The sequence below is a fragment of the Hydra viridissima genome, unplaced genomic scaffold (genome assembly GCF_058129835.1).
Source record: "Hydra viridissima isolate aposymbiotic clone 2 unplaced genomic scaffold, HvirCarnegie_v1 scaffold_13, whole genome shotgun sequence".
NCBI classification, from domain to species: Eukaryota; Metazoa; Cnidaria; class Hydrozoa; order Anthoathecata; family Hydridae; genus Hydra; species Hydra viridissima.
This window is the reverse complement of record NW_028324312.1, coordinates 6,515,020-6,523,425: the sequence shown is the minus strand read 5'-3', so window position 1 is coordinate 6,523,425 and position 8,406 is coordinate 6,515,020. Positions and strand designations below refer to the sequence as shown.

Genomic DNA, 8,406 nt, shown 5'->3' with positions numbered 1-8,406 from the left:
CCTAAATGCAATAGAGATTATGTGTTTTAAACTTTTTTATTTAAAAAAAAAACTCAGTAATTGTAGATCGTCTTTTTTGAATATAAGCTCATTTGTTTGAAACATTTAAGTAAAGCTTTGTTGACATGATAATACGTATCAACCTTCACCCGTTTAGCCAAATTTCCTTGACGAAAAGCGTCAATGATTTTATCTTTATTCTTTTTCCAGGTAAAAAGAATGTTTGGTGGAATATCAAAGATTTTCGAAACCTCTATTTGTTTTTCCTTTCTCCAATTCTAGTAGAACATCGTTTTTCCGCTTTAAATTGGTTTCTTCATGCGGTCTCTTTGATGCCATGACGTTTTTTAAACAAAAGATTCACGTTAATCGTTTTTCAAAAACTCAAAACATTCGAAATTTGAAAAAAGAACTCAACGGTTAACGAGCTTTTTACACGTCAGAAAATAAAAAAATCGATTTACAGAGAGATTCTCGCTAAAGGGTCCGAAAAATCCAATCGAGTTACGGAGGTTTTCGAATTATAGAGATTCGAATTATAGAAAGTTAAACAATTGAGTTTCTTAAGCGCATGTCACGGTGACTTTACATTTAGTCGAATTACGGAGGTTTTCGAATTAAGGAGATTCGAATTAGAGAGATTGTACTGTATTTACTTTTAATGGTTTATTTACACGGTGTAAATTATGTTACTTTGAAATAAAAACTTTACACAGTTAAAGCTAAAAACCTCCTTGAAACCTCAAATGTTTGGTCTAAAAACTGGCGATTGGTAATTTGGGAAAGTCTGAAATTTCTTAAATTGCGAAAACAATTAATTAATTTTTTATTTTTTTAAACAACATTTTTTAAAATTTCTATGAAAAAAAAAGAATGAAATAATAATTTAATGACACCACCATTTCATTTAACCATCGCATAAATGACCACTATTTTCAGAATTACAGTTGCATCGGAATGTATTCTGCATGTATAGGGGTATACAAGTGCCATTATTCATACAAGGTGATCTTTCGCACGGAATGCTCTAGATGAGAAACGTTTTAAATTTGTAATAAATTCTCTTGTAAGCTTCGGTATTAAAATAGACAAAGTAACGTTTTAAAATCATTTTAAAAACCTATTGGTACTTCTTATTGAGAAAAGAAGATAAAGAGATAAACGCATGCTTAAAAGGTGACTGAATATTTTAGGCCAATGGTTTCATGCAAAAACTCGCTCCCGATCTTTTTGTATGATTTTGTATTAACATTATCTATCGACATTATTTATAAAACAAGTTTTTGTACAAAACTTGTTTTAAAAGTTCTGATACAGTATAATCATATTTAACAAAGAAAAAAAGTTACAGCAGTTTGGGCCACCTGCCCCCTACATATGCCCTCGTACTCTGACAAGTAGAATTGTTCAAACAATCCATTTCTGCGGTAAACAAAGCATTCATTACAAAGAAAATATCAATTCATCGACAATAAACTAAACTTTTGTAATGCTTACGAATTTCTTGCTTTGCTACAAGAATTTGCAAAAGAAAACAGTGTTTATCACGACATTTAGCCGTTTCAATGGTATAAAGCCGTTTCAATCGTATACATTTTCATGCCCTTGATTCAAAACTAGATGGTTGAGAATCTATTCGTCGTCATTCGATTCAAAAATTATTTTAGAAAAAGTTAAAATCTCTTATATTCGTGAAGTTACTTCTAGAACGAATAAGGTGGTTTCTATCTCCATAAGATTTATTGTTGGTAAGAACATAAAAAAGAACAGAAATTTCTCGTACAAAATGTGCGATAAAGATATAGTGAAAAGAATTTCTTGGAAAATCTAAGTCGACGACCGTTACAGATGAAACTTCATGAAAAGAAAAGTATATAAAAATTAAAGGAAGTTTAAAAATATATTTTTAAAAAATCGTCCGTTCGAAACTTTGAAATCAAAAACTTTAAAGTCTACACAATCTGATACTGTTAAATTCAATTTCAAGGAAAACACCCTACAGCTTCGGTGTTTTCAATAGCACTGCGTGTCTTTAAAAAAACTGATTTTTCTGAATGAGAATCATTTATTTTTTTGAGAGGGGGGAAAGAGCGGGGTTTATTTTCGTCAAAATATGTTTCATATTGGTGTTGTTTCTTTTCTTGTTCTCTCTTTGAATTTGTTGAGTGTCCAGTGTTTGGAAAGCGCAATGTTATTACTTTTTTTTTTTTCAATTCTAAGTTTTTTTAAAAACATTAAACTATGGGTGCAATGGAAATTTATACTATGGAGTGTTTTGCGATGACTGTACACAAACGAGGTGAAAAGAAGAATCGAATTCAAAATGTAACTTTAAAACCTCAATAAACTTTATAAAAGATCAAGGAAGTTTGTTTTCTCATACAAACCGACAGGTGGGCCAAACTTAATGATGAAATTTTGCCCGTCCCTGTTTCAAAATCTTTTGAAAAAATATTTATATGAATATTTTATCTCTAAAAAGATTGTGCATAGCGAAGATGTACATGTCTGACCTTCGTATATGTGTTTTCATATATGAATTTTATGAGTGTTGCACCTACACTCGCTGTTGTTAAATATGCTGTAATATGTTCTGCTTTTGTAAAGGTTAAGAGCTTAGTTTTTTTCTGTTTTGAAACTAAAAGTTTTAAAACCAAACAATCAAAACTTTAAATTCTGTTTTACTTGACGTTTTGGTAGTTTCGAGAAGTCACTCATTTACGATTTCCCGATATTGTTAGTGTTTCTTAAATCTTTCAATACTTAGTATCAAAAAGTTTTTAATTTTTCTCACTTTTTAGAGAAAATTTATTCAACTTGTCATAAATATCAACGCTTCTCTTTATACTAAAAAAAACTTCTGTTAAATAAAACAATATTTACGAAGAAAGATATTTTTAAAAAGGTTGAGTATTCGATGTAAGTTGACTGCCGCAAAAGCCACATAAAAGTTAACAGTTACCACAGTTAACATTCCAAATGTATACTTAGTATTATACTGAAAATCAAATATTAAACCCAGCGAACTAACGAAATTTTCTTCATTTAGTTAGTTATAAAATTTTAACACATTTCATTGCAATAAATCAGAATATTGCTTAAACGAGTAATCTTATTTATTAGCTGCCCAATACATATTTTTATCTAAGACTTTTATAGCAAAAAAATTAAGCGTAATCGTTAAAGAAAACTGCGAAACATCTTTTCTAGAGCGTTCCATATTTTAGTATATTTAGTATAATTTAGTATAACTTAGTATAATTCTATCTTAACTAATAACATCATCCAGTTTCATAAAACCTTTGATAATAAATCAAAAGTGTCCGCAAAACTAAGTAGTGAATGGTACATGAATTATTAAGAATGACCATTTCCATAATTCCAACAAAGAATCCAACGAAATCCTTGATATTGCAACTATGTAAGGAAAATAAATTTTGCAAAAATCATAACAAAAAATTCTTTCCGTTAAATACCTGCATGCTAAAATGCCTCCAACCAGGTTTTCTTTCAAGAAGCTTAACATCAGCGTACTTGTTTAAAGGCAGCAAATGACATTCGTTGGTTGCTGGACCCGCTGTCTTCGGTATGACGTGCAGCTTGATGTTTGAATACATATTCTTATACATTGAGAGATGTGTGATGCGCTAACATTGAGTAGAGAGGTACTTGAGTATAGGCGGGTGTCTTCAAGGATACTCATGGATACAAATATGGCTGTGGAGCTTTCAAATACCTGTTTTACTTGAGTCGCATAACTTATTGTTGATATTGCAGTTTCTACACTGAAATAAATTTAACGAGAGTTAAAAGATGTGGTAAATATAACCTCATGTAAAAACACGATTTAACTTTTACCTCAAAAGAAACACAGAAAGAAAACGGTGCCAACTCATTAGCTGTATTGTAGATTTGCAATACGGAAGAAAAGTGTTGCAAGAAAACACTTTTTTAAACAAAACTTAGTTTTATTAATTATTTAACATCATCAATAAATTATTAAAAATCCCGCTAAAAAACGAGGTCATAAAACGAGTAAAGTTATACAAATTACCAACGAAAAAACCGCATCTGGTTCAGTTGATCAAAGGGCGTCAGAAAAGATTCTATTACTTTTATTTTTTTTTTTTTACATCCCTGGTTATTGCGCTGGGTTGTTTTATAACAACAAATTAAACTAAGCTTCCCCAATGCAAATAGTACATCCTAACCGATTGAAAACAATACCATTTTATAAAGAAGAGTTGAAAAGGGCTGTAGAAAAAGTCTACTTTACTATATCAGAGTACCACTGACATTTTTTAAATGATTTTTTATGGGTGAATTCAGTACTGGGAGCAGACAACGAATACTACTAATTTAAAGGATTTATAATTCTGATCTTGTATTGAAAAAAATATCTAATGTTAGTTTAACATAGTACTGTTCTTACTACTTATTTACATTTTTGTTTATTTATATCTTTTTGATATAATAGATAAAATTAATTCGTTGTTGTTGAACAACACTGCGCTTCAACAGTATAAAATCCCGTCCATTATTATTTTTTTATTGTTTTATGCGATAAGATTTTTTAATTAAAACATTTTTTTATCATTTAATTGTTAAAATAAGTTTAAAGATTAAAATATTGTTATTGCTGTTATCATTTATAATTCTTATTTTTATAGATTTTGACGATAGTGATGTTGATAGTGATAATAATAATAATAGTGATCTCGAGGATACAAATATAGAAAAAGATTTGTACATATACAGTGATTTTACTTGAAGATATAAGATTTATATATATATATATATATATATATATATATATATATATATATAGATAGATAGATAGATAGATAGATAGATAGATAGATAGATAGATATAGATATAAAGATATAAGATTTGATATGTAGCCATTTCCCAGTATTTTTAGAGAAAAAAAGTCGTTTTAGGCAGTATGGAAATAGTTTTACTTTTATTCAATGCATGAAATGCAAGATGCAAACCTATGTGTTTTAAAAGCAAGAAATTGTTTTAATGAGTTTCATGGAGTCAACCAATAGTTTTTAATGTTTTAATCCACTACCAGTCATTTTTTGTATTTGTCAACATCCCTTTTGACTGTTGTTAACATCTCTCTTTTACTATTTTGTTATTTTAATCTTATTACTGCTTTAACAAATGTAGTGTAGAATTAAAACTCAAAATTGTCTGTTTATTAAAAATACCAATTGGCGGGCAGTGTTGTTCTATAACAACAAATTCAAATGACATTTTCACATTTTTTTTTTATGTCATATTGACATAAATGAGGTTCAAAAAAACAAAGTTTGGATTTTTTTTAGTTATGGGACAATAATTGGAGCATGAAAGGGCTAAACAAAAAGAATCAAAGTTTATTGATATTTTCCATTTTAATTGTCGATTTTGGCAATTAAAATAAGTAATCGAATTTACAGATGATAATGTTAAACTGACGAGAGGTAAAAGAAGTTTTATAAGAAAACTGAAAATGCCGGATTAATTTTAATGCAAGAATTACTATGCATTAAGCCACAAATTTTTGCAGGATTATCGATACTCTTGGACAATCTAATTGTTTTAAACGTAGAAAATATGAAATTATATTAGCCACCGAAAAAATTATAATCTGTGGTCGCCAAATAAGTGGATGAATCATAAATTCCAGCTTCAGAAAACTTTTGTACTCATCTTTGGTAGAGGGGCCTCACATTGACTACTTTTTAGATTACGTTCTCCTAAAACAACAAAGTATTTAAATAAATTTTGAAATACACAAAGATAACGTGCCTAAATACAGTAATGTAGTATAATTTGCGAAACAGCAAAATCTATTCGTAAAACCTTTTCTTTAATTTTATACCGATTTAGTTGGACTTTTCTTATCTTTCTTCTACAAAAATATTCCGTTGTACAGTTTGAAATTTATAACAAAAAAAATGTCGCACTTACTAAAAGTTTCAAGTCCGGTCGATTTTTAATATTATCTGCTATTTATAATATTTTAAGAGTTTTATTAAAATTTCAATAATTATTTTTATTAATATTTTAAGAGTTTAGTATTTCAAAATGGAAAGTTGTAATGAGTTTATTATAAAATAATATATATATATATTTTTTTACAAACATTTGGCAGGTAATAGAGCTAATGTTTGCTAATTACTGTGATTTTTTTCGACTTTTATCCAAGTGTTTTCTTGTAAAACCTTCACAGAACTTTTTATTACAGTAACCCATTCGCAGGGAAAATTAAATCTTGGGTGGTATCACAATAGCATACCCATCTTGCATTTTTCTAGAATCGTATGGCTTTACATGCAAAATATGAAATTAAGAATAAAGTACGAACATCTATCAGCTTTATAAAAAAAGTCCGGTTTTAAAAAAAAGTCCCCTTTTCTCCGGTTTTTTAGCCGGTTTATCCGGACTACTTTTATCTTTGATTAAAAAGATATAAAACCGACAGTTTCTGATATTTAAAGATCTAAGTTTGATATAACAATTTACCTTTTTGGGGGGTTAGAGGCATTATTTGTCTCATACTTATACCATTGTATATATATATATATATATATATATATATATATATATATATATATATATATATATATATATATATATATATATATATATATATATATATATATATATATATATATACAGTGGTGGAAATATAATAAATGCATCTAAACATTTAGAAAAATGCTTTTTATTCACAGCAATTAATGTTAACTGATATTAATTTTTATGTTTTTATAAACTTTATTGTTAAAAATCATATTTTTAAAAAAATTATGAAGTTTTTTTCAATTTTTCAAATGTTACTAACAATGTTGTTTAAAGTAGCCGGAAATTTGCTGGAAAAAATAATAAATACAGTAATGATTAATCTTTTTGTTTTCTTTACTTTCCAACTATTATTATTTTTCAAATATGTGTTTGACTCCGGTTATTATTAATACCTCGTGGGAAGAGGATTTGGAGGGGGAATAGCCTCTTTCCCCATATTTATTTAAGAGTAGGGTCACTTCCCTCACCCTTCCCCTTCAAATCTCCAACCCTGGCAGTTTTAGTCACTCCCCCTCAAACTGATATGACTTCCTACACTACTGAATAATATTTTACTTTATATTTTGAAAAATAGCATGTTTAATAAGTTTTTTATGTATGTTCAGTTAATTATTTACAGTTTACTAATATATTATGTTAGTATCATTTCAGTTAATTAATTACAATTAGAGTAAAAAAAGTTGCTGAAGTTGAAGGTATTGCCTCTTACTTTTAATCTGTAAGTAATTTCAATATTTAAAAATATGATATGGTGGTATTAGTATGTAATACTAGTAATTAATTCATACGACAGCTTTAACTTAAGATATTATGGGTAGAAAGTCACATTGCACCTCAGCTGAGCTCTTAGTAATTCAACGGCTTCAAAGCAGTGGAAAGTCTTATAGAGAGATTTCAAAAATAACTAAGCGTTCTGTTGGAATGGTTCAAAACGCTCTTAAACCAAAAATACATGTGGAAACTAGAAGTCGCAAAAGAAAAACAAATTACAGAGAAGATAAATTAATTATTCGTGAAGCTAAAAAAGATCCATTTATCTCCAGCAACACCATTAAAAAAAACTTAGAGTTAAATATAACAGCACGAACAATTAGAGGACATTTAGTTGAAGCTAATTTGTTTTCAAGATCACCTAGAAGTGTGCCTTTATTGAAAAAGCGACATATAAAAGCTAGAAAAGTGTTATGTCATAAATATTCTGCATGGACAAATAAGAAATGGGGCACAGTTTTGTGGACAGATGAATCTAAATTTAATATCTTTGGATCAGATTGTAAGCAGTTTGCCCGCAGGCCACCAAATAAAGAGTTTGACCCACATTACACTAAAAAAACACTTAAATTTGGAGGTGGAAGCATTATGGTGTGGGGATGTTTCTTGTCATCTGGTATTGGCCCTATCTATTTAATAACAGACACTATGACAACTGATATTTATACTAATATACTTGAAGAAATAATGTTTTCTTATGCTGTTTTTTGATCTAGCATCAGTTAAGAGTTTACAAACTGTTTGCCATGGATTTATTGAAAAGAGTACACAATGTGATCTGTTTTTCAAGCACTGTCAACATTATACTGGTTTGTCCAGCCTGTAAATATATCTTGCATTATAACACACAGGATCTGATTTCAAATATCCTTATTTGTTTAATTCAGTTATGCTCGTTGAAAACTTAGTTGACTAATTGTTATTACCTGTAAGCATTCATGTGTATTTCTTGGTATATTTTCAATCAGTTATGACTTGCAGTGATGCGTTATTGTAATTTGCATAATTTGTATGCTATATGATAGTAATGGTGCATTTTTTTGAAAACTTGTTAG

The 8,406-nt window shown here is 28.7% G+C and overlaps 1 long non-coding RNA gene across 1 annotated transcript; it reads right to left on the bottom strand.

Annotated features, from left to right (window-relative positions):
- Window positions 1–426: 426 nt before the first annotated feature.
- On the bottom strand, window positions 427–3,953 carry LOC149880194 (uncharacterized). The gene is made up of 3 exons (XR_016446365.1): window positions 3,859–3,953; window positions 3,477–3,785; window positions 427–1,027 (listed from the first exon to the last, which is right to left on the bottom strand). It is a non-coding gene; the product is annotated as an uncharacterized LOC149880194 (long non-coding RNA).
- Between the last annotated feature and the right edge of the window lie 4,453 nt (window positions 3,954–8,406).